Source organism: Mus musculus, chromosome 18 (assembly GCF_000001635.26).
Source record: "Mus musculus strain C57BL/6J chromosome 18, GRCm38.p6 C57BL/6J".
Classification (NCBI taxonomy): Eukaryota; Metazoa; Chordata; class Mammalia; order Rodentia; family Muridae; genus Mus; species Mus musculus.
In genome coordinates, this window is record NC_000084.6 from 60482032 (window position 1) to 60509365 (window position 27334).

Consider the following 27334-nt stretch of genomic DNA (forward strand, 5'->3'; position numbering starts at 1 on the left):
TTTGTGGCAATCACTTAACCAATGACCCATCTCCCCAGCACAAATGAGACTGTTTTTAAAACTCTAAGTGTGGGCTGGGGACAAAGCTCAGCTGAAGTGCTTATCTTGCATGAACAAAGCCCTATTTGATCCCGGCACTGCATAAACTGGGCACAGAGGAGACCGCCCGTAACCAAACACTGGGGAGGTAGAGAGATGGGAGAATCAGGTGTTCCTGGTCATCCCTACTGCAACAAATGAGTGAAAAGCCAGCCTGGATTACAGGAAACACTATCTCCAAACAACAACAAAGAAACAGAACCAAAGGAAAACTGAAGTGTGGAAACAGATCAGAGAAGATACTTCGGTAAAAGACAGAAAAAACGGATAGGACGTGAGTTCCTGCCCCTCCGCCGCTGAGTTGAATCAATAGCCTCCATGACCTCGAGACCCTAAACAACAGAGGTCCCCATTCCCTTATCAGGCACAGTATAAATTAAGAGTAACACTAAAACAGAACACAAAATTTACATGATCTAAAATTAAAGTTTTCCCCCTTCTAATAAAAACTCTGCCATGTTCTTCCTGAGCCACTGTTGGAGGCAGGCACCACACGGGCACCACACGGGCACCACACGGGCAGGGGTCGGGGTCCATTTCAGTCCTCTCTGTCCTTGAGCGTGGGATCCTTCAGCAGCCTGTTTCTCCCCGGGTAACTGGCTCTGAATACAATGAAAGAAAATGTTTTCCCCTGGAAAAGAGCTAAACAGGTCACGCTCAGCGTCCTTAAGTGCATGCTAGAAAAACTTGAAGAAAAGCAGGCCCTCGGCCTCTGTGGCTGGCTTCTGTCTGACCTCACTTTAACATCTGGGTGCACGGGTTCCTTATGACTACATATAAATGTGTATCTTGGCACATCTAATGAATAGTAATAGATCAATTTCCTTATCACCTACTTTACAGACAAACAGCTTGTAATTTCTGATTAATGGTTCTCGTTGGAATTCAGCCCAAACCATTTACGTCATAAATGTAATCCTACAATTGATAAAAATATGAAGTTTCTATGACTACACACAGTAAACAGCAGTCAGTCTCAACTGTTGTTATTTTGAACCAGCAAACTTGATTTACCTCACGAACAAACGATAAACTTCAACATGCATTCCAGAACTGTGCACTCAAGAAATGGCTTTAACCGTCAGGCATAGCTGCACGTGCTATTCCAGCACTCCAAAGAGAGAGGCTGGAAAAAAATCAGCCTACAATGTTTCAGAAACCCGGGAAGGGAGGTGAAACAGGCGAGCATGGGAATCAGTACTGATTGGGACTCTGCACAACACCCCTCTTCTGATAACGCACCTGGTAGCCTGAGACCCCTACCTGCACTCCCCGTCCAACACCCCTCTCCAGCAATGCACCTGACAACCTATTTTCAACCTCCTACTTGCATCAAGCTACACACACAATGGACAGCGGAGTGAGTTTCTCTTTTCTTTAGCAACCATTACATTTGGACAATTTGCATTTAAACATATTCCCAATACACCCAGGTAAGAATACAGAAGGGCTGACCTAACCTGACCTGGTTTGGGTGCATGTTCAGTCTTTCACCTCTGCATCTGTGTCCAGTGTGCTTCCAGTATTTTGATTTGGTTCTATAAGAAAATCTAGTATGCTCTTTCTCTTTCATGTTCTCTGGCAAACTTACAAACTTGAATTTATAAGAGCATAGTGGAAAGTATTATTAGTATGTTTCATGGAGCCCAGGCCAGCCTGGAGTGCAGGCAGGCAAAACCAGTCTTGAATACCTGCCTTTGTCTCCCAAGTGCTGGCTGACAGGCATGCTGCCATGCCTCGGACGGCTGTTTATTTTCTGTTGTGTTGGTAGCTTTGTTCTTGCTGGACTGTCTCTTTTGCCTTTCTGGCCATTTTGGCTTTAGGTTGGACACTTAAGCTTACCACGTTGGATGCTCTTGCCCCCAAGAAGATGCATTTGTTTGGGCCAGTTACCTGGAGATGCTTGAAATCCAGATGAACAGGAATTTGATTTTAGGAACTATTCTAACTCACAGAGGCCATGATGGCTAGGAGGCCTGCTGGATTCCCAGCTCACTCCTAGCCCCAAGGGCTCGGGTTCCAGTCCCAGGGCCCGGCCCCCTGTCTGTCTAGGCAGTCTTGGCTCCCTGCTCCCTTTCCCTCCCACTCTGCCAGAAGCACTTCTCAGCCTCCATGTTCCATAAGGGAAAATGTGGCCCTAATGCCAAGCTCACCTCCTTTGATCTCTGTTCTTTCCCAGACGGTCTCCTGGTAACTCCTTATTTTGTTCTTTTTTAATGCCTCTGAGCTGATTTTCCCCTGCCTTTCTAGTTGGGTTTAGAAAAGGTTGTTTGCTCATCAGAACCAGAACTCTTGATGGTTTTAGGTTATACATCCCTTAGAGAAGGCTTCTGGACAAAAGCAGTAAGAACCTACCCTGCACTGGGAAGAGAGCGTTGGGACCAACCTAGGCCAGCTTGTACAACGGGTCACACTGCACGGGCTTGTTCGCTGGGCTGTGTGGATTCTGGAAGTAGCTTTAGTGTAGTACAGAGGACAGGAGTATGTTTATCCTAATTGCACACTCTGGAACCAGGGAAACAACCTCAGGATGAGTCTGGGGACCCACTGAACCTACTGTGAGTCAGACATCAGCCAAAGCTCCATTAATCACCTGACCTCCATAAGCCCCTACTTTAACTGGATGGCCACAATGCTTCCTGGGGTCTCCTGGAATTACTGTTAATTCTGAACCAAGATTCAATAGACCCCAGATTACTTCCTTTTCCCCAGTAAAAGGCCATAGGTCCTTCTGGGGAAGGACCAGAGAAGGACTAACAGTAAAACTTTTAGCAAAGTCCTTCTTCATACTTGTGAGTTTTAAGATCCCTGCCTGGTTAACTTCTCTGGTTTTCACTGCAGGAAACAAATATATCCAGTGTAGGATTTTGTGAAGCTTTTGTTAATATATGGGCCGAGGCTAAGTCAATGTTTGCATTCGCTAAGCAAATACAAACACTATATAAACTTGCCACAGTATTTTTTTTAACAAATACAATTTGGTACATAAATACAAGTTTTACAATTGTGTGTTTGAGAAGTCTGAAGGGAAAACTCACTTCTCCACACTTGTTGGAGGTAAAAGAGTCACAGTGGCCAACTGACTTATCTCAGAGACAGCATTTAAAAATTAGCTTTGTATTCTATCTATGGTGGTCTAACTATGTACCTCATTTATGCCTGGTGTCTGTGGAGGCCAGAAAAGGGCATTAGATCCCCTCAAACTAAAGTTAGATTTCACTATGGGATATCCCCAGTGATGTAATAGTGGCACCTTTACCTTGGGGGTAACCAACAGTGTCTAATTGGACTTAAGAACTACTCAATAGGAAGGAATTCGTGCCTGGTATTGTAAAGTTAGCCAACTCTAGATTAGAGACTTCTCGATTCTCTAATTTAGTGTATCAGTTCATACAGTAAAGCCCTAGAGATCCTATGAAGTTAAGTAAAATGAGGTGCATTATAGGGAATCTGATGGGGCTGGAGAAATAGCTCAGCAGTTAAGAGCTCTGACTGCTCTTCCAGAGGTCCTGAGTTCAATTCCCAGCAACCACATGGTGGCTCACAACCATCTGTAATGGATCCGATGCCCTCTTCTGGTGTGACTAAAGATAGCTACAGTGTATTTATATAAATGGAATAAATAAATCTTTAAAAAAAAAGAATCTGATGAAATTTTTAAAAAGAGTTTTCTTCAAATGAGAAACAACTGACTGATTGCCAACTTTTTCACAGAAACAACAACACTTAAAAACAGAATGAGTCTTTAAATAGGTGAAAAAAAAATAACTCCTAAGGATTATGGTGAAGCAGGATATTTCCAGACAAAAATACAGAAATAAAATATTCAACAGCAATAACGAACAGCAAAAGAAACCAAAGTAATGCACTTTGATTTTCTGACACTGTCTCGGAAAGAAAACAAGAAAACGATGTCAGATGTGGCTTAATCAAAGATAAATGACATCCTCAGAGTAGCCATTAAGAAAATAATAAAAGTATATTGGGGGAGGGGAGTGCAGAAAGAACTTTGTTTTTCCCTTTCCCAGACAGTGTTAGAAAACCAAAGAGCTGACTTCCAAGGAAAAATCAGGATGGCAAATCCCATAAGGATAAATTCATAGGATGGGGAGTTACAACACAGCTCTCGCAATCAATGAAAAAAAAAAAACAAAGGAATTTTTAAATAACTATGGACACAGGTGTCTTAAGGTAATGACTTTCTACAATATATTAGCTCAAACAGGAAAATAAGGTGCTGTTCAGCTGCAGAATGCCTGCTCAACATGCATGGAGCCTATTTCATCCTGAACACACCAAGAAAGGGGAGGAGATTGGAAGGAAGAGGGAAGAAGAAAGAGGGGAAGGCAGGAAGGAGAGGGAAAATAACTGAATAATTACATTAGAACACAAGAAAACACAATATATACAACTATAAATAAGACGTTGCTACAAGGTAATTGTCCCATAGAGAATTCTAAGTTGATCTCCGTGAATTCTATCTGCTAATAGTATTCTGATTACGCAGCAATGTGACCTAAGGTTCCATCAGCATCACTGATGTGTGCAATTCTGTCCTTGCTATTCCAGCCCTCTGGCTCTAGTCCCAGATGCAAATAGAGTTAATGAAGACAATAAATAGGTAAACCTAGAAGGTTATTCATTCTCATTTAAGTAATGCTCTTTGAGGACTCCTGGCCTAATCAGATGTCCTGGTGAGCCTAATACAGTCAATAGGCAGGCTCTTTAAAAAGAAGGTTTAGGAAAATGGGCAGGAGGAGGATCTCCTCTAGGGTCAATGACCTCTCCAGCCATGGACAGCTGGCTAAGTTTCCAGTACCAGGCATGAATTCCTTCCTATTGAGTGGCTCTTAATTCCAAGTAGAACCCGTTGGCCACCCCAAGATAAGGGTATACTATTGCAACTCTTTAAAATCTTTTTTTAAAGATTCATTTAATTTTGTGTGTATGTATGAGTACCACATGCATGCCAGGTGCCCACAGTGACCAGAAGGGAGTATCGGACCTTGGAGGTTCTGGGAGCGAAACCCAGGTCCTCTAGGAGAACATCAAGAACCCTTGACTGCTGAGCCATCTCCCCAGCACACGCCTCCCCTCGGGGATATTGGGCCATACTGGTTGTTGTTATAGTTCATGGAATTTATAGCTAGGTCGGATTATTCATTGCTTTTCTCTCTTGACAGCCTACGTAGCACCTTCAGGCCCTATGAGAGCTAGTCCTCTGGAAAAAGACTTTCAAGTCAGTTACAGATCAGTTCCTCCAAGTCCTGTGTCCAAAGCATGTGGACTTCAGTAACAGGGTCTTATCTTCAAGTTCTGGGAGACGATCAAGGGCAATGGCCATAACCTATATTGTTTTCAGAGTCTACTGGATTCCCCTGACCAACAACTCTGCCATTTTCCTAAACCCATGCAATGTCTGCCTGTATTTGAATAGTAATCCTTATAAGCACAGATAAGTATAACTTGCATCCTCATCAAGGAAGCTGCTTTCTGCAAAAGGAAAGTGTGACCGAGATCCACAGCGGGCTAAAAAGGAAGAGACTAGGTAACCACGGTGTCCCCAGCCTCCACTGATCCACAGTGCAGCCCCTGCACCCAAACTCAGGAAAGAGCACAGAGGGAGTAGACGGGTTGTTACCAGATTCAGGACTACTCTGCTGTAAGGCACCATGAATCTCTATAGTGCAAGGCCACCTACGACAGCTTGGAGTCCTGCCCTCTTAAAGCTGAGATAAAAGGCTTGTTACTTTCAACACCAAGTTTGGGATAATCTCTTTAAAATCCATAGAAAACCAATATGGTTCTCTAGAGATGAAATGAATGGGTTCTATATATATGTGCAGAATTTAGAAAGCACACAGTGTAAAACATGGAACCTACCATTCACTTCACACGGAGTGAATGATGACCAAAGAAATGAAGGGAGACAGACCTGGTGGTTCAGGCTGTAATCCCAGCAATCAGGAGCAGAACCAAAAAGATTACCAAAGGTCCAAGCCAGCCTGATCTGTATAGCAAGTTCCAGTTCCAGGATAGCCAGGGCTACAATAGCAAAGCACAGTCTCAAAAAACAAAAACAAAAAACAAAAAACAGGTGTAATCACGCAGGCTTTTAATTTCAGCACTCAGTAGGCAGATGTACACAGAACTCTAAGTTCAAGGCCAGTGGGGTCTTAAGAGAATTTGAGAGAGAGACAGACAGACAGATAGAGACAGACAGACAGACAAACAGACAGAGACAAAGACAGACAGAGAGAGAGCACAGAAGAATTCAAAACACATTACTGGAACCTGGGAGGCCAGAGTTGTCTCAGTTCCCTCTAACTTGTGGTGTGACCGGGGCAAGTCATTTCCTTTATTTTTAAATTGTCTACTTTTATTTTAATGGTTTATTTATTTTTATTTTATGTGCATTAGTGCTTTGCTTGCATGTATGTGTGTGTGTGAGGGTCTTAGATCCCCGGAGCTGGAGCTACAGGCAGTTGTGAGCTGCCAGTAGGTACTGGGAATTGAACTCAGGTTTCCTGAAGATGAGCCAGTGCTCTTAAAACTGAACCATCTTTCCAGCTCCCATTCCTCCACCTTCTTTTTTTTTTTTTTTTTTTTTTTTTTTTTGAGACAGTCGCTCTGTGTAGTCCTGGCTGTCCTGGAACTCACTTTGTAGACCAAGCTGACCTCAAACTCCCAGAGATCTGCCTGCCTCTGCCTCCAGAGTGCTGGGATTATAGGTGTGTGTTACCTGTCCCTCTGCCATCTTTTTTAAGATGGGAGCTGGGGAACCTCAAGAGCAGAGGCCATGGTGGTCTGACTCCTTTGTTTTACCAGGCTGGCCTCGCACCAGCCTCTCTCCCTCCTGAGTGCTCAGGTTAAGGGTGCATGACACCACTACCTCTCTTTGTTTTTGTTTTTTAAACATGTTTAACTAAAATAGAATTACATTACTTTTCCCCCTCATTTTCTTCCACACAGCCCCTTCCAGCTAGTTACATGTCCTTGAATCCCTTCCATGTCCCCCACTTTCAAGTTGATAGCCTTTTTCTTTTATTATCATTACTGTATCTTTAATTATTATTGTTACATACATACATGTGTATATATATATATATATATATATATATTTACATATATATATATATATATACACACACATATATACACATACACAGAGTGAAATATTTAAAAAATCAATCCATGCTTTACCGGCAGTGTACAGGCAGGCAGGCCAGCCACAGCCTGTTCCCATCTCGGCAGACTCTCTGACCCAGAGCTCCAAAATCTCTCCACCTGACTCGCTAAGTTCCCATGGTGAGTCTCTGTCACGCCAGTCCCACACGTCCAAATTCTCATGGCCTTGTGGGGTACACTTCTCGCAAACCCATGCTCTGCTATCGTACCTTTCTCTCTGGAACCCAGTTGAGTCGTCTCGTGAAGGAAAACAGCACACGAACTTAGTTCAGAATTAACAGATAACACAATCACTGGGCACAGCAACTAGCACCCTAATTTGTAAGCCACTCTAAGTTAAATCCTCCAGTAGCCGATCCGCCACCTGAATCGGGGGTCTCCACTACCTGCATTTTGACCTCCACTTGTCTTCTGTCCAAAAGCAAGACCTCTTCTCCTGTCTCCCCTTATCCTCTCTGCCACCAGAAGTCCTGCCTACTCCTCACCCAGGGATTAGTTCCAAGAAATTTTCATTCATTAGGAGAAGGTTCACAAGAAGTCACCAGAGAGCACGTGATTCACTCCGTGTGTGTGTGTGTGTGTGTGTGTGTGTGTGTGTGTGTACACAAATATGCATAAATGCAACCTACTGAGTCTGTCTTTGTTGTTGGTTTCAAGGCTGACCACTCTGCCTTGGACCAGCAATGATGGACTCACCCCCAGGAGAGGCAAACCCTCCTACTCCCAATCGTCAATAGTTGCCTGGAGTTCTTTGCCTAGAGGTGGGACCCTCGAACTTTCCTGCCTTCCACATAACATGCCCATTGACATTGGCATTAATCTGTTCTTAATGGTACAGCCTTTTTTTTTTTTTTTTTTTTTCTGTCGCCCTTCTTTATGTAGCTCTGGCTGTCCTCAAACTAGCTCTTAGACCAGGCTGTCCTCGAACTCACAAAGATGCAACTGTCTCTGCCTCCCAAGTACTGGTATTAAAGGCATGCATTGTTACCACCACCATGAAGACTGTGGTGGCTGGAACGACGATGTTCCCCAATATATTTCTATGCCCAGTTCCAGTTCCCTGTTGGTGGCCTGTTGAGGAAGGATTAAGAAGTGTGACCTCTTTGTAGGAGGTGTCACTGGAGGTGACTTTTGAGATTTCAAAAGCCTGTGCCTGGCCCAGTCTCATTCTGGCTGCCTCCGCCTTGAAGATAAGATGTAACCTCTCAGCTACTGCTCCAGCACCCTGCCTGCTGCCTGCCTGCCCTGCCTGCCCTGCCTGCCCTGCCTGCCCTGCCTGCCCTGCCTGCCTGCCTGCCCTGCCTGCCTGCCTGCCTGCCTGCCATCACTCTCTCCACAAAGATGGTCATGAATTTACCCTCTGAAACTGCAAGCAAGGCTCCAGTTAAATGCTTTCTTTTATAAGTTGCCTCGGTCATGGTGTCTCTTCACAGCAATAGAACAATGACTATGACAAACTATTTCTCACACAGCCTACTTTCCACAACTCTGGCCCTTACAATATTTTTCCCCCGATATTCCTTCCCTGTAGACACAGGCACAGTGATGCAGACTTGCCCATCAATTTTCTTAACCTCACTTTCCAGCTGTGTAAAAGCATCTGGGGGCTGGCCGAGGCAAGCTGCCTAAGGCATAGAGCCCCAGTGTCACAGACCGGAAGGAAGGTGGCTTACTAGGATCAAATATGCATATACCACAAACAAAACAAACGAAATGCTGGGTCAGAATCCCCGTGTTTGTGGTCCCATTCTGGACTCTGCCCTTTGGCTTAGGGCTCAAATACAAATCTACTAAAGTTACTTATTCTTCACTAAGAATAAGAACATCAGAGAAGAGAGGAGAGACAAGAGAATCTTGCTTAGAGTGAGAGATTGTTCCAAGGGCACAGGGAGGTAGGGAAGAGTTGGTGACTACAGACAAAACACTGGGAGAAGAGCAGACAGCTTGCCTGGGCTTCGGCTCTGGCCTAGCACAGCTTCCTGACACAGAACATCCCCTCTACTCAGTAGACACTGAATAAACACTTTGAACTCAACAAAGCTGGAAGGTCTTCTGTTTAGATGGAGCTATGGGAACTCTTCCAAGAGCAAGGAGTACTTAAAAAACCAAAGAACGCAGAACCCTTTGCTCCACTCTTGAGACTGCAGAGGGGTGCTAAAACCCAGGCTCTGAGGCCAGGCAGCTTTGCTGAAATGTGGGCCCAGCACTTTCTGGCCAAGCAACCTTAAGTAAGCTAATTGAACGTCCTCATCTCCTGTTTACTCAGCTGAAAACAAAACCAAATATGGGGGGAACGTAATCTGCCTCGGGATTAAGAGAATTTGTCTGAGATAATCGCACACAGCACACAACACTGTTCTCACAGAGTAAACGCTCTACAAATATTAATTTTTATCATGATTGGAAATTCCTGTCTGTGAAGAACCATTAACCTAAGCAAACACCCTCCCCTCCTCCCAGACTTGCAGAGAACTTCTACTTTATGAACAAGGATGACAAGAGGGTGCTGCGGCTCTGACCTAGTCTGCCTCTGAGGTGGAACAGTGGAACGGCACTGAGAGGAGGTGCTTCCTGGTGGCAGGTTATAAATGAGGTTAGGGGATGCCACCTGGAGTGATTAGGCCAGCCTCACAGAGTGGGCTCATTACCATAAACCAGGTTATTACATAGCAAGGTCATATGCCACATGCTTATTAGCATGTTGCTACACACGTCTACCTTTCTCCTTTACCACAAGTTGTGTGCCACAAGTTGTCAGAAGCCAGTGTCACGTTCTCAAACCCCTGGAACTGTGATGCAAATAAACTTCTTTTTCAACCAAAGCATCCTCTAATATTTTGTTATATCACTATAAAGCCAGCTAAGTTAGACGACGATCCAAACTAATGATTTTTTACATCAGCCAGCACAATTAATAAACTGACCTATTTCTCTGGTCCAAGTATGAAACAGACATAGTCAGCCAGTCAACCTAATTGAATAACTAATGATGGTGATATGACTAATACTGGAGACCAAGGAGTAGGACTAGACACGTGGACAAATGAGATAGCTGTTGCTCTCTCGGCAGCAGTTCCACTTGCAGCGGAGTATGACACAACACTAACGCCTTCCTTGTGATGTGGTGGAAGCCAAATGATCTAGTGAGCATAAATCACCACTGTTGTGGGACCTAAAATGCCCAGGTGCTACGGAGGAGTGGGGGAAACATTAAGAGGTGGGAATCAGTGAGAGGTCTTCTGATCCATTGAGTGTCCCAGAGGGGACAGAGTCCCCAGACCTCTTCTCTCCACCCACCCCCCTTTCTTAAAATATGTTGTGTTTTATTTTAAAAAAAAAAGAAAGAAAGAAAGAAAGAAAAGAAAGAGAGAGAAGAGCCAGGATGTGTTTGATAGAGTGCCATATGGTGAGGTGGAAGGGGGTGCCTCTGTGGGCCCATGCGGAGGCATCCCTTCCCCCTGAGGTACAGCCATAGATATAGTATGGAATAGAGTTTATTTAGAGAATAGGGAGGGAAGTTGAGAAGTGAGGAGAGACAGAGACAGAGACAGAGACAGAGACAGAGACAGAGACAGAGACAGAGACAGAGAGAGGAGAAGCTGGCCAGGAACATGTGGAGAGAGGAGGAGGGGCAAGGGGAAAAAGAATCAGGGAGAGAAGGAGCAGAGAGTAAGAGAGCAAGGAGCGAGGAGGGGGCAAACAGTCCCTTTTCTAGTAAGCCAGGCATGGCTGGCTGTTGCCAGGTTATGTAGGCGGAACCTAGAAGGAATGCTAACAAAATATCTCCCACCTGCCATGAAGTGGGCAGCCTGGTCCCACCACACTGTCATATGCCTTGTCTTGGGAGACCTGGCCATCGTGTTGAATGAACTCCAGAACTACAAGCCAAAAACAAGTCTTTTCTTTTTATAAGTTGATTATCTCGAGTGTGGTGGCAACAGAAAACTGACAAACGAAAGCACTTAGGGCTTCTCAGAACTGACCTAACCAAATGAACACAGAAAGTGCAGTGGACAGGAGACACTTTACAAAGAGGTCAGAAGCCCTAACACTAGCTAGGGGCAATGGAGGTCTAAAACTGATCTGAGTCCAGAGGAGGCGACCACAGTGATAAGTTTGATAACTTTTCATGTTCTGTCCCAAGCTTTGACCTTTTACTGAAACAGCTGACCCTTCACATCTGAACAGAAAGGAAGAGTTAGCATTTGAGAAGTCGCCAGTGCTTATCCAACTGGTTTTACCACCAAGGACCTTGCTGAGGAAGGAGGCAATAAAATGAAATTACTTCCTGCTAGCAGACAAGCTTAATTACACCACAGCAAGAACAAGGCAGATAGAGGCAGGTGGCATCCTGCAGGTGTGACCCTCATCCAGCTCTGCCAGAACTCTGCATAGTGGGGCAGCTGTTTCTTCTCCACCAGAATGGAGCTGAGAGGAGACAGCTCTGAGTCACTGGTACTGCAAGTGGCTGAAGATGTGTGACTCCAAATATCTTTCAGAAAATGAATGATGGCCAGTCATAGTGGTGCTGTGCTCTCATCCCAGCACTTCAGAGACAGAGGCAGATGGATCTGTGAGTCTTTGACTAGCCTGATCTATCTAGTGAGTTCCAGGACAACCAGGGCTGTGTACAGACCCTGTTTCAAAAGAAAAAGAGCCAACAAAACAGAAAGTGAACCAGGGAACACTACAAAGATTCACCAGTACTGTGCCTCTTACAGGACCCCTCTCTGAGGCTCTATCCCAAGAAAGAGCTGTTGAGCGTGTCAAGGAAGGATGTAGTGTCTAAAATAGAGAAAGCAAGCCAACTATGAAGAAGGGTTATCACCACTACCTTTGGCCTAGGATACCAAATGCCTGGCATCCACCAATTTATCCTCCTTGCATGTTTCTCCTGCTCGCTTCTTAGAATGCTAAATCCTCGTTCAACCTACTGAAATGTCCCAACATTTTTCTAGACTCACACTATTAAAATACCACTGATATTCACCAGCCATTCTTCTATCTCATCATTTATATTATTTTTTATTTCTTCTATCTCATTATTTTATTTTCTTCACACAATTTCCAACCAAGAGGCTGTTGGTTGGTTGGTTGGTTGGTTGGTTGGTTGGTTGGTTGGTTGGCTGGTTAGTTGGTTAGTTGATTGGTTGGTTGGTTGGTTGGTTGGTTGGTTGGTTGGTTGGTTTGTGTAGGTGCACACATACAAACACACAATAATGGGGCACATATCCCACGGTAATCACATAGAGATCAACAGACAAATATGTGGAATCTGTTCTCTCCTTCCACCTTCCACGGATGGGTTCCAGGAATTGAACTCGGATTGTATGTCTTGCCCAATAAGCTTCTTTAACAGGTGAACCATCCCAGCTGTTTGGTTTCTGTGTGACAGGGTCGCAGGGTAGTCTGGTCTCAAACTCACAAGTCTTTTTCAAGGCTATCCTCCTGCCTCCGCCTGCCTCCTGAGTGCTAGGGTTACAGGCATGTTCCACACTATTCCGAGTTTCTGAGGTACTAGAGATTGAGCCCGGGATTCGAGTATGGTAGGCAAGCCCTCGACCAACTGATCCACATTCCCAGACCCTGCATGCATGCGTCACAATCTAACCTCAGCTTGTTCAGCCCTGGTTGACTCCCTTTTATTGGCTTTTATACCTAACAGGCCAAAGCCTTATCCCTTTGATCTCCCCAAACGAAAGCTCAGGAGAATGGAAGCCCTGTGTTTTGTCTATTGCCACATCTTCAACATCTATCACAGCGCTCAGTACATCATGGGATCAATAATGTAAGTCTGAAGAGAGAATCAAATGGGAAACTAGGTATGTCACATTTGAGTCCAATCCATGGAACTTAATTAGCAGAAGACATCCAAAAAGAAACCTGACTCCTGCAGACGTCTCAATAGCCATCCGAGTTGGACCATATCTCCAAAATAAACTTCAGCCTCTGATTTCATCATTTTCTGGTACTCATGAGATTACATAGTATTTTCAAGGACTATGGGGGCTCCTTTCTCTCCCAGTCCACCCTGTCCCTAACAGAGGACTCACTGGCCTTTTAGAATAAAGTCCTCTAGGATTTCATCTTGTCAGCAGGCTTGGACTGATGGGCATAAATTTACAACAGTCAGGAGGCATGGATGGATGGTGCCCACAGTGTGAGCCTCTCTCTGCTCTCAGGAAAGGATCCGGAGGCTGGTGAAAGAAGAGGAGCTTCCCATACCATGTCCAGCAGGAGGACATCCCAGCTACCTAGTAAGTCTTGGAACTGGCAGCTCCCTTCCCATTGTGTAATAGTTAGCCTCAAACATTTGCCAGCCTGGCATAATCAATTCACCAGGGAAATTTGTTCCAAGTAAATGAGCCAAAGGAAGGAAGGAACGAACGAAGCACACAAAATAGCAAAAGTGTGACATGAATCAAACCAGAAACCTTTTTCTAATAATGTTCCAAGATCCTGAAGGAGCACTCTGTTCCTGTCTCACCCAGACTGACCTTACTTCTCCAAAATTCCTAATGGACTACAGACCTGCTCATGGCTTGGGTTTCTGCTCCTCTGTGGCTAGAAAACGGAAAAACACAGGATATTTATTTCAGACATCAGAACAGCAGCCAGAGCCCTTTGAGACTGAATGTAGACTGCATTTGACCGGCCAATCAGTTTCAGAAACCAAGAGCAAGTCGGCAGAAGAGAAAACACGGTCAAATCCACAGCATCCTCTTTAAGATGGGACCATCTGTCATTACTTGCCAGTGACTTGAGTACTGCTGTGTGCCGGCTGTTGATGGGGTCTCTCCATGGATGCAGGGCCTCTGTGACAGAGGCAGAGCACAGAGTGGGGGTGCTAAGCCTCTGCCTCACTGTGTAATACTAAACCAGCCACCTTCCCAAAGATTGTTTCTTATGTACAGCATGCAGATAAATGCCCCCCCAAAAGATTTCGATGTCTTCGTCCCCTTGAAAAGGAATCATGACTCACAGGGTGGGGCCATGAGAACAAAGGCAAGAGAATTTGCAGATGTGGTTCATCTGCAGGGCATTGACATGGGAGAGCATCCTGGAATATCCAGGTGGGCCCAATGTATCACAGGAACCCTTTAAAAGTCAAGTGGAAGGTTAGAAAAGGGTGGTTCTCAATTTTCTTAATGTTTCGACCCTTTAATACACTTCCTCATGTTGTGAGAACCCCCAACCATAAAATTATTTTTATTGCTACTTCATATCTGTAATTTTGCTACTGTTAAGATTTTTGATGTAAACATCTGGTATACAGGATATCTGATATGTGACCCCAGTAAAAGGTCCGATCAACTCCCACGATCGCAACCCACAGGTTGAGAACCGCTGGGTGAGACTTGTTGATTATTGGTTTGAATGAAGAGAAAGGCAGCTGACAGCCAAAGGCTGCAGTACCTGTTGAGAGCAGGGACTCAGCCAAAGGCTGCAGTTCCTATTGGGAGCAAGGACTGACCTCTGTTTGCAGCTTAAAAGAAAATGGTGAGCTTAGGCCCACAACCAAAGAGAGTGAATTCTGCCATTGACCCAAGGAAGGAAATGTTTCTACCCTAGAGCCTCCAGAACAATGACCTGATGGTGTGTGACCTTACTCTCATGGCACTCAAGCAGATGCTGACCCATGGAGCTATCAACCACTGAATTCAAGTGTCCAAAGCTGCCAGACTTAAGTCTCATGAACTGGATTAGAAGGATTTGGGGTTTGGGTTGGTTTGGTTAGGTGTTGTTGTTTACTTATTCTTTACATTTGTATTTATTGTTAGAGGACGGAGGGACTGTGTGTGTGCCACAGTCTAGCACACACGGTGGGTAATAAGCAGCTCTGGGGCCTCTGTCCTCTCCTCCCGCCATGGGTTTCTAGACTCAGTCTCAGATCATCAGGCACGCATGGCAAATGCCTTTACCAACTGAACCATCTGGCCAGCCCTGTTTTCTATTTTACTTTTAATGTTGTATGTATGTGCACAGGTTTGCAACTATGCACGCAAACGTGTACACATGCCAGCAAACCTCAGGGATCCACCTGTCTCCACCTCCCCAGTGCTGAACTTATAAGCAAGCGCCATCCTGCCGGCCTTTCCCGCATGCTCCGGGAATCAGACTCAAGCCCTCATGCTTGCCCCTCTGGGAGCTCTCTCCCCAGCCCACTATGCAGCAAATTATTAATGGTGCAGGACTAGATCCTAAGTAAAGTCCTCTTTCTGATTGCACCTCAGTTTGGGTATCAGTCAAAAACTAGAAACAAAGGATAAGTTTACATTCTGAGGGTCTGGCCTACTCTGGAAAACTGGCAGTGCACGCTGCTGCCATTCGGCCACCCGCACAGCTCCGACCCATCCCCTGTTCCAGGATGCTCTATGGTAGAAGGACATTAATAAAAATGCAGAAAAGAGTGAAATAAAGACTAGAGTATGGATGCCACTGGAGATAATCAAATGAAGTGAATTAATCCAATCTCAGGCTGATCAGCACCAGGGCCGAAGACAAGACTTAGCAGATGAGCTTGCAGCTCTTACAGACAACCTGAGTTCAGTTCCCAGCACCCACAGCAGGCTGCTCAAACCCACCTATAACTCTGGCTCCAAAGCACCCACATTCACGTATACAAACAAATGAATAAAATGAATAAAAACAAAATGTTTTAAAGACAAAAGTGGCACACTTTCAGTCATGTGTAGATATAAGACTTTATACATTGTATGTGTACCCCTGGCCCAGAAATAGAAGCCAAACTGCCTAAGAGAACAAGGAAAAGAGATGGGAGGAGGGAGGGGTCCAGAGAGGGGTGGGTACAGGAGAGAAGTGTTCATAATACCATAGAACATACCTGCATGAAAACAGCCTTCTGTGACCCAATATAAAAAGCTCAGCATTTTTTACATTTTAAAAATAAGATTAAAAGAAAAAAGGGGTAATGATTTCAAAAGCCCCGTTCTGTCTTCGATGGTGACAGGCAGACAGGGCTCTGGTATTCCCACTGGTTACGTCCTTGACCACACCTCAGAGCCATTAAGTGAAGTCTAGGAGACCAGGAAAGAAGTTAAGGATTTGGGGCCCTGAGAAGGTGAAGCACAACAGGCTGATCAGCAATGTCTGCCTGGGGCAGGGGTCAGGAATAGCAACACATGCCGGACGCTGGTCATTATTGATTCGAACTAATTCAGGAAATACCGTTTTCTTTTCTCTCTTTCTCCTCCTCCCACTGCTGCTCCCTTTCCTCGATCCTGTATAGTAGGTCATATTCAGCCAGACAGTCAGAATCCAAATCAATGGATAATGACGCTCTATCTATATATAACCAAAACTGTAAGTACACAGTTTAAGTCAGGCTTGCCTTTACCTAACATGCAGGCAGTTCTAATTCTGGTCATTTCCCCTCCTGGCTGCTATGCATTTGGCCTTGAATATCCCAGTCTTTCTTGGGGTTCTCCTTCTACCTCCAGAAAGAACTTTAAGGGGTCGAGGGTCCCCAGTGATCCGCAAGTATACGCGCCAGTGAATTCTCACTTAACTCCTCCCGTGTCCACCTGCAGCTAATGCATGAGTTGATCCCTGCTGCTACAGGATTTGGAGAAGTTTGAAGGCCAGACTGTCTGGTATCAGTATCACCCTGCACTGGGCCACATCCTGTGCGACTGTGGATGACTTATTTTCTCCAGAGTTCAGTTTGCTCAACTATTAAATGGAAGGAATGAGAGTCCTTCCCTAATAGGATCATGGTAGAGACTAAATGAAAGAATATGTGTAAAAGCTGAGAATTATACCTGGAACACAGGAAGCCTAACCCAGTCAACGTCAAGTAAGATTATTACCCCATCATTCAGAATGTGTGACCAGGCTAAAAGGCTGGGGTACCACAGGGTGCAGCAGTGCCAGTATTTACTCCCTGCCTTGGTTACTGTTATACTATTGTGAAGACACACCATGACCAAGGTGACTCTTATCCAAAAAAAGCCTTTAATTGGGGGCTGGCTTACCGTTTCGGAGGGTTAGTCCATAGTCAGCATGGCAGGAAGCAGACAGGCATGCTGCTGAGGTGTTGGCTAAGAGCTTTATGTCCTGATCTGTAGGCAGCAGGCAGAGATAGACACACTAGGCCTGTTCTTTAGAAACCTTAAAGCCCACCCCAAGTGACACTCTTCCTCCAACAATGCCACACCTACTCCAATAAGGCCAGGCCTCCTAATCCTTCTAACCCTTTGCAAACAGTTCCACTCCCTGGTGACTAAGCATTCAAATCTATGAGCCTATGAGGGGTTGTTCTTATTCAAACCACCACCCTCCTATAAAGCATGGGGGTGAGGAGTTTACTGGTTATCTATCTTTATATTGAACTTGAAGTAAGACCAGCGTAAGACCAAGCAATACAAAGACCCTGTTTCCTTGGAGACATCCACACCATTTGTATGTTTTAATCCATACAGAAGAAACAGACTTTAAGATGAGATGAGAGCCCAGCTGGGAAAGCCCCTTACCCGCAGCCACTGGGGTCCAGCCTCTGGCCCAGCCAGTTTGTACTTTGGTCTGTGTCTCTGATCCCTGGCACGGCTTTACACGGATGCCATTCTCTCCCTTCCAGGGAAGGAGGGGAAACCCCCAGACTTTTTTGTGCAACAGACCCAAAGTTCTGATGTTCTGAGGGGTCAGCTTCAGAGCCTCCGTAGAGCATGACATGTCGCCCTACAGTGTGACTCACAACCCCAGTATGATTGGAACAGAGAAGCACTGTGGCTTTTTCAGTTCTCACCACAGAAGTCTGTAATAGCCTGAAACTCAGCTGGGCTTTCCTTGTTGCATGCAGACAGCAGTGCGTGTCTTACACAACCTAAAGAACACAAGCTGTGGTCACCACACACCAATAGGCATCCATCCCACCCTAGTTCCTCATTTTACTGATGAGACTGACTGAATATGGAGAAAGGAAATGCGCCAGTCTTAACTCTCGAGATCCTGGTCCCCAGAAAACTGCTCTTTCCATCCCACCCTAGGGAGGCATTCTGTCCCCTTAGACTGTTTACCCACTGAGCCGCTCAGATCACAGCAGATACTTTGGCAGTCTCTCAGAGGTGAAGGACAGCACTTCTACACAGCAGCCAACGGCTTTTAACAGCTTAAGTATTTTCACGGTCTGCCCACAGACCAGAGACGCAGCCACAGGATGCTGCTAGTCACGGAAAAACAGCAAACAGGGCTGCATAAAAGCCCACTCTGACGGTTCGATCAGAAAATTCCCCAACATTTGCACAGATTCGGTTGGTTCACACCTTCCATCCTTTACTCCATGAACTGTCCCAAGCGCCTACTATCTAACAGGCCCTGTGCCAGGTCCTGGGCGTGCCTCAGTGATGAGAACAGATACACTGTCCCTACACTCAAGGAATTGGAGAGAGGCTGAGTGATGCACGGGAACCAGTAATGCAGGAACTAATTTCTAACTGACCAAATAACCCGGAGAAGGGAGTCTAGAAGAAAGATCCTTTACTTTTCCCGAGTTTTCACTTGCTTCAAGGCTAAAAAGAATGTGACACCCCCACCCACCCCCATTCCACAGTAACTAAATTGTTCGCTGAGGCGATGAAAGTAACTAGATGTCTCTAGTTACTAGTTACCTAGGCTAGAACCCAGCAGTCCTAAGAACTACTGACTCCAGGTATTCCAGACCCTGATGACCTGTTGTTTCTGGTGCTGCCCAAACCCTGCGCTGTGCTCAGACGCACCCTGAGCCGGGACACCTGGCCCGGGAACCAGGAGCCGCGGAGTCTGCGGAAGAACGGAAAGGCAGAAGCAGGGCAACCCATAGAGAAACCCATCTCCGAGTGGGCCGGGGCTCACCCACCCAAGCCACAGCCTGCTTAGAGGCCCAAGACTGTAGACAGAAGGTAGCTAGAACTTAGAGCTGAGAGCGGAGGCAAGGGACCCAGATGAGGAAAAGAAACTCAGAAGTAGCAAGGCAGGAGAGGGCACCCGGGTGGGAGCAACGCTGAGGGCAAGTCGAGATTCCGGGAGAGCTCCGTTTAGCTGGAGCCCCACAAAAGACACCCTTTGGTCTCACTTACCCTAGATCCGATCCCGATCTTCAGTCAGGATTACAAGCAGTAACCGGTGCTTTTCTGGGCCCCTAGGATCGAAAGGGATCCTCAAGCAACCCCAGCTCTGGAACCTCAGCCCCGCTAGCGCCGAGAACGTGCTCGGACTCCAAGCCCGGGAGCGCGCAGGAGCGGCTGGGATGCGAGCTCAGCACCCCGCGCGCCACGCACGGACGACTCTGGAATGCACCGCCGCTGGGGACCGCCCCGGAAAGACTGAGCCCCCAGCCTCAGCGCGAAACCTGCTCTGCTCCTCCCAGCCTCCCCAGGGCTGCTGTAAAGAAAGGAACTTGGAGAGACTCAGAACTGTGCGGTCACCTTGCATTACACTCAGCCTGTAACCTTAGTCACTTCGTTTCTCGAGGGGACTTCCGCTCTCTGTGTGGTAAACAGAGGGGCTAGCCTACAGTAGGTCCCAAAATCTTTTCCAACAGTAGTTTGGATGCGGGCGGTACAGAGTTCTGAGTGTAAGATATTTAGTAAGACCCTTTGTTTGCCTCTCCGTTCTGTTAAGCTGGGATAGTTGCACTAACCCTCTTGTGAAGTCGAAGTAAAAAGCCTGAGTGTAAAGCTAGTTGGTGGCCTGCCATAACACACCTCCACGCATTGTTTACTTTGTGATAACATGAAAAGTCCAAGGTGATCTACACCCCATTAGAATTCTGGTGAAAGACTTGCCACTCCCTCTATTAATGACCCACTTCCCTGCTGCCCGCTGTATGGTCCTCTAGGATCCATGGGGTGAAGGGGGACTGTTTATCCATTCCTCTTATTTTTGAAACAGGGTCTCCCTAGAGAGGCCTGGTTGTCCTGGAACTCATTATATAGACCAAGCTGTCCTCCAGAGATCTGACTGCCTCTGCCTTGGATTAAAGGTGCAAACTGCATCAGATTTCCATTCATCTTCTAATTCTATTGCATTTCCTTCCATCCCACTCTTAGGGAGGGCGGGGTAACCCAGGCAGAGGCTATCTGTGCCTCAAAAACTGGAGTTTCTTCTTTTTTTCTAATGCATAGTGGAACCACGATGACTTGCCCAGGCTGACATCTGATCTGGTACCAGCCTTGACTTTTATCTCCCCACACACACCCGGTTTCCTCTGACTCAGAGATGAGGTCAGCAGAAATGGCATGCCATTACCAGAAGCCTTAGACCCAGGGCCATGAGAACAAAGGATTAACAGGGAAAGTGACTGGAGGAAAATTCTTAGAGTCATCATTTTTGATCAACAGAGAAGGTGTGTGGTCCTCGGAATGAGTGCAATCCAATTCTAAGTGTTAGAGGAAATCATGATGTAGAATTCCTTTATTACTGGAACAGGATACTGGGGTGGAGGGGGTGTCCTTCAGGTGTGCAACTAGTAACTGAATGTGTCCTGCCATGACTGGTTTCACTCTTGAGATGATGCAAAACCCAGGGCTGGAGCCAACAATCTGGTGTCTTTTCCATTTAGCAGTATGCTGCTCACTAGCTAAAGAATCATAAATGTCTTGCTTTCTTCGATTATAAAGCAGTAAAATGGGAACTACGCAGCCTGTCTGATACAGTTATGAATAGAGATTCATTCAGACCTCTGTTCTCTGCTACACTATCTTTACAGGATCCTCTGGCACGCCCCTCAGATATCCTGTGTGCATTATGAAGATCCTGCAGCTCTGGATCTGTAGAACCAGCCCCTTCATGTGCTCCAGCAGTTCATAGATGAGGTAGAGGTTAGGTGGGTCAATTCCAAGCCCTGGATCTGGGCCTGGGTGGTAGCTGAGCTGGTCAGCTCACCAGGGTAAGCTCTCCAGCACTGCCCCAGCTAGCTCATCCAATACAACAGCTGGCAAGTGACAGGACAGGTTTCCTGAGCTCAGACTTTCAGGCTGGCTCACCAGTGCCCCACCACCAGAGACAGCTCTACTGTGCTGCCCAGGTGAAGTACAGGGCCCACTTGAGTTCTGCAGCTGGTGAGAGGTGGGGCCAGATCTGTGCAGCCCTTAGACATCCACCATAGTCCCAGGTGGCTGCCCAGACCAGAGACACCCGGATAGCCTTTGGTGATAATATGGGTCATGTTAAACACAGACCAAGACATGGCCTTAGTGGCAGCATGGGATCAGGACTTCAACTTCGAGTCAAGCAGCAGCGCAGGCTACTCCCATCAGGCTACTCCTCTCCACCCTTGAGTCTCCAGTTCCACTTCTCTTCATAGTGTGCACTCTGCTTCTCTTTCTCTCCACCACATACTTGCACATAAGAGTGGCTACCGCTGCAGGTGGGGCACATACCTGAGAGGCCACTGGGTGTCTTCCACCAGCCCAAGCCATGTGCCATGACCACTCATTTATGTCTTAGGAAGCAAAAATACAAAAACACTGTACCACAGGCATACAGACATACACACACATGTCCACACACGTGCGCACAAACACACACACACATCTTTGTTTATTGTTTTTGTATGCTTGAGAATAGAAAAATCTTTGGGTTTTATCAACGTAGCTCTTCTATCTTATATGTTGTAGAAGGAACAGGTCACCATAGGAAGTTTTATTATGGTTGCTTTTAACTTTTTTTTAATTATTTATTTTATATATGTGAGTACACTGTCATCTTCAGACACATCAGAAGAGGTCATCATATCCCATTGCAGATGATTGTGAACCACCATGTGGTTGCTGGGAATTGAACTCAGGACCTCTGGAAGAGCAGTCAGAGCTCTTAACCATTGAGCCATCTCTCTAGCCCCTGCTTTTAACTTTTGCTGGCTGGCTTAATGGTTCTACAGTTCATACTCAATGCTTGCCCAGAGCTACCTCTGTGAGGAAACAGGAGCTGGAAATGCTGGGTAAGAGTTGTGCTTTATAGAGATTATTGAGCCATACTAAGAACTGAAACATGAATATTACGTTTATAAATATGATGAATATGGTTGAAGTTATCAATGAAACTGAATATGCCAGAATGTGGATGATAAAAGACGAAAACTGAGTGGGAGGTTTATAGAAGCTTGAGAAAAAAAGGAAAGTCTGTTCAGGTTGCTTACAGCCTCTACAGATGCTGAATCTGAAGTGAAACAATGAGATATGCTAGTATTTCTACTAAGTAGCCTTATAAAACTTTTCAGTTAGGCCTAATGGTGCTCATCTTTAATACCAGCAGAGATAAGCAATCTCTGAGAATTCAAGGCCAGTCTTGGCCTACATAATGAGTTCCTGGACAAATGGGGCTACATAGAAAGACTGTGTCTCAAAGAATAAGAAAGGAGAGAAGAAAGGGAGGGAGGGAGGGAGGGAGGGAGGGAGGGAGGGAGGGAGGGAGGGAGGGAGGGAAGGAAGGAAGGAAGGAAGGAAGGAAGGAAGGAAGGAAGGAAGGAAGGAAATGTATCCTTTTTTTTTTTTTTTAATTTTTCGAGACAGGGTTTCTCTGTGTTCCCCTGTCTGTCCCGGAACTCACTCTGTAGACCAGGCTGGCCTCGAACTCAGAAATTTGCCTGTCTCTGCCTCCCAATGCATCCTTTATTCTTAATTGCTATATTAATGGAAGAGTATGAATTTTTCTCTGTACTAAAATGACAAAACTCAACATGGTCAATCATGCCCTGTGACCTTTGCACTCAGGAGGCTAAGGCAGGAAGAGTGCTAAGACTTGGGTATCAGCCTGGGCTACTAGTCAGTTCCAAACAGCCTGGACTCCAGAGTGAGACTCTGTCCCCGAAAAATAAAAAATTAAGAAAGGAATTTAAAAGAGAGAGAAATTGGTCTTGTGACATTCATTTTGTTATTACAAGAGATGGTAAAGACTATTCTTTAAAACGTTTGTAATCCAATCAAATAGGAATAAGTTTGTGGTCTTTCTGTTGACTTTGTCATGCCTTTGATTATTTAAAACAAATACCAACAACAAAAACCAGCCCCGGTCCCTCACTTCAGAAACAGTTAAAGTTCTTACATTAGCCCTCGGTTACGTTTATCTAATAATAGAGTGTCATTGGTCTTGTTAGTAGTTTCCATAGCTGCAACCACTCATTGTTCCCAGGCATCTCTGTCTCTGTCTCATGGTGGTGACTGTTCTCTTCTGAAAACTATTTTATGCTGCCTTGCCAAGACCCGTTCCTGGCTGGAAGCAGTGTCCGCACTGTCTGGTGGCAGAGTACTTGCCTAGCAAGTTGCCTTGCATTTTATCCAAATATCATAGAAAATAAAAATAACTCTCAATGCTCACAATCAGTTCCAGAATTTAGAAAGATATAATTGTTAATGTGTTTTTATATGACAGCTACTTTGGGGCTTTCTTTTATCTGGACAGACAAATTACTAAGGACTTGGTATTTTAGTCTCTACCATATGATATATAAGCAGCAGAGATACTGAAATTAATCAGCTATGTTTGATATGTTCCACATTTCTTTATTAGCTTTATTAGAATGGCATTATATATTAATCACACAAAATTAAACAAGCCACCCACCGAAAGAAGTAAATTTGCTCTCTCTTATGTTCCTTTTTATGAGTGTATATAGTAGAGACTAAGCCCAGGCCCTCACGCATGCGAGGCAAGTATTCTATTACTAAGCTACATATCCTGGAGCCCTGTATCACTCTTTGAAGTAGATTTATCATCAAATGTTCTTGTCCTTGAGGAAAAACTGTCCAACTCTACACAGTAGAGAATGTTATTCTCTTGTAACCTAGTATAGTTGCCTCCTGACGTAAACTAACAGAACTTTTAGTTTAGACGAACCAGATGGCTTTCACTTTCTATCCCTACTATCCTGAAGATGGATGCTTTAAGCTAAAGATTCTTCAACAGGGGAAAACATCTTAAGTGTCTTGGTGGCACTCTTAACTGGAACAGAATTAAGAGTCAAGTTTCTCAGTATTATAGCTAAAAGCAGGCATCCATGGCCTAAAATATAGGACTATATCAGGATTGCTAAGGCATTTTCTAGTTGGAAGCAAATGATCACAGAAGCATACTACTGACACATGAAACAAGCCTAGTAAGCCAACAAGGGATATCAAATGATGGTTACGTGTTTTGGAATACCGCTGGATTTGTTTGGGACTGTTTCCCCATGTGCGTGAGGTGCTATTCTTTTCATTCGTTTTGATTATTTGCACTATGAGTATTTGAATTGAAATAAGACAATTTTAAGGTTTGTAGCTATTTTCTGTACAATTACACAGTCAGCACAATGAAATAAACACTGGCGCACTGGAGTGTAGCTGGCAGTATATAAACCATGCAGCATTTTGACATCAAATTATTTTAAACAACAAACTACACTGAAAAGAATCTATGCTGATAACATTCTTGCTCATGATATTAAACATACAAATTTAAAATATGATTCTTTTAAAATCTGAAAATAGGGCTGGTGAAGTGACTGCAGGTTTGTAAAGTTCTCCCTTCGCAAACCTAATGACCTGAACCCATTTACAAGATTCCACAGTAAAGGAGAAAATCAACTCCCAAAAGTTGTCCTCTGACCTCTGCGCAATGTCAAGTCACATGTACACCAAAACACACACACAAATAATGATAAATAAAAAGTAAATTTTTTTAGTGAAATACAATTTGCAAATGTGAATGAACTCATTTGGACAGAGCCAGACATTAACATAATCTGAAAGGGGAGGAACTCTGACCTAAATGCCATTGTTCAGGTTTGCAGAGGGGAAAGGAGGGACGGTTACTTTCAAAGATAACCAGTTTGCTCTCCAGGTAAAATTCAGTCCGAAGTCCTTGGGTGTGGCGGCGGAATCCGGATGTCATGGAGCATGAAGGCTTTCTCACGGAGCCCATCCATTCTTCCTGCCTCTACTATCACCCCTCTCCAGAAGCATTGCACTGGCTGACACACAGCGGCACGCCCTCTTAAATGCATCAACAACTGCCTTTTTCTCAGCAGAGGATTCCAAAAGAACATTTCCAGACTCTGCCACAGCCTCCCCTTCTTTGTAACTAATCACCGTTTCCATACACAGGCTTTGTTTTGTTTTGTTTTGTTTTGTTTTGTTTTGTTTTTAACATATTGCACTTTCTCCACCACATCCAACAATTTGCCATAGGAAACATTAGTCACTTCAAAACCTTTGCTATAACAATCCACAAGAACGTATCAGTTGATCTCTATGAAGTATGTCTGAGGGAAACAGGGTATTCCTCCTGCCCAGCTGCATCTGCAAGTTGAAGACTGCAGTCTTGATCCATTCACCGGGATAGACTTTGGGGGAGTGCTTTCTGTGATTCGGTCATATGAGTCAACAAATCAGCAGTCAACAACCTGAATTGTCTATGATGACTTCTCTTGCAAAGAAAAAGAAGATAATGAAGTTTCAAGTTGTCTCTTTCTTTCCTTCCCTACTCGCCCCTACCTGCAGGGATAATCAACGGGGACCCAGGGCAGGAGAGAGAGAGAGAGTGGGAGGGACAAGAGACACGAAGAATGAGAGCAAGTCAATCATACTGATCAAGCTCTGAAAACTTTATTCAAGAGTGGCAAAATAAGCATAAGCAAGAGGAGGCTCCAAGGGACGGGGGAAGAGCCCGGGGGCTCTCTGAAGGTCAGGTGGCAATCTTCAGCTCCTGGAACCAACGGTCACAGTGTCCTCTTTCCCACAAACCTTCTTACTGTTATGACCACGAATGTTCTCTCAGGATTGTTTATGTAAGCTAGAAGATATCCACAAGGCCATGGCTGAGGCCATGGCTCCCGGCACCTACTCTGGATATCGACAGTTATTAGAGGGCTTCTGAACAGGTCCCTTTAACAGACTCACCGAGTGTCTTAATTACTTTTCTGCTGCTGTGAAAAACACCATGGCCAAAAGCAACTTGGGGAGGAAATGGTTTATTTGGCTTACACATCCCAATCAGAGTCCATCATTCAGGAAAGCCAAGGCAGGAGCTCAAGCATGGCGGGAACCTGGAGGCAGGAACTGAAGAAGAAGACACGGAGGTGTGCTGTTTACTGGCTTTCTCTCGGTGGCTTTCTCGGTTTGCTTTTTTATACAACCGGGACCACCTGTCCAAGGGAGCACCTACAGGGAGCATGGCTCTTCCAAGCTATGTCTAGGTTTGTGCCCAGTTGACAGTACCTATCCAACACGCCAAAGTTCCTTTGGTGGAAAACTTCCCTGTATGGCCAAAGCTTCCCCAGACAGCCAGGACTGCGAGATTCCAGAACCTGGACAGCCTTGGCTCCTCCTCGACCTCGGCCTAAGCACATCAACCCCAGAGGCCGCAGGGCTTCTGCTTTTTTTCCAAGAGTGGCAAGCAGAGCAGAATGGAGGGTGCCACCTAAAAATAGATATTCTTAATGACCTTGATCACCAAATGACCCCTCAGAATTGGGGAATAAATGGGTTTACTGAGTCCCTAAATATATTGCTATCTGAATAGATAAAAAATGAGATAAAATAATAAGATTCTGTTCTTTTTATCAGGATATAGCGGGCAAATTTATTTTATAATCAAAGCCTCCTCAGACTTTTCTACCTGAATAAATGTCATCCGCTGAGTATTATCATTTCATCACTAAGGAGTAAGAATTGTACTTTTAGTGCGGAAGCAAGGATACAAAAACAAAGCCCTCCAGGGAAATAAGGCCAGTGTCTATTCTTAGGCTTATATAAGGTCCCTTAGGCACTAACAGACAGTTGGGAAGTCCATTTGGGGAAGAGCAAAGCAGCATTAGCAATGGTGAGAACCCAGAGAAAAGTGGAATCCTCTCACGTTTAGAGGCAGACTAGAAGACTTAATGGAGATCAATTTCTTCCCTTTGATTCCCTGGTATTAGGATAGACATCAAAGAAGAGTTTCCAGAGCTGGGAATGTCGCTCTGTAGGTAGAGTGCTTGCTTAGCACTCAGAGTCCTGGATTCCATCGCCAACACTACAAAAACTGGGTGTGAAAATGTGCCCCAAGTGACAAAGTGGTTGACAGGCAGGCC

At 45.2% G+C, this 27334-nt stretch overlaps 1 protein-coding gene and 1 long non-coding RNA gene across 5 annotated transcripts in view; one reads left to right on the plus strand and one right to left on the minus strand.

The window, feature by feature from the left end:
* Smim3 (small integral membrane protein 3) overlaps window positions 1-27334 on the minus strand; it is a 44759-nt gene that overhangs the window by 7841 nt on the left and 9584 nt on the right. Inside the window, exons 1-2 of one of the 4 annotated variants that reach the window (XM_011246797.2) lie at window positions 19362-19781; window positions 17283-17369 (exon numbers count right to left, since the gene is read on the minus strand). The exons of 1 other annotated variant lie outside the window; for it this stretch is intronic. The gene's annotated coding sequence lies outside the window, so the exon portion shown is untranslated. Of the gene's footprint in view, window positions 1-17282; window positions 17370-17780; window positions 18017-19361; window positions 19953-27334 lie in introns of those variants that run through there. 2 more of the 4 variants (XM_006525481.4, NM_134133.2) reach the window with 2 other exon arrangements.
* Gm46628 lies at window positions 22084-26058 on the plus strand. The gene is made up of 2 exons (XR_001782472.1): window positions 22084-22225; window positions 25105-26058. It is a non-coding gene; the product is annotated as a predicted gene, 46628 (long non-coding RNA).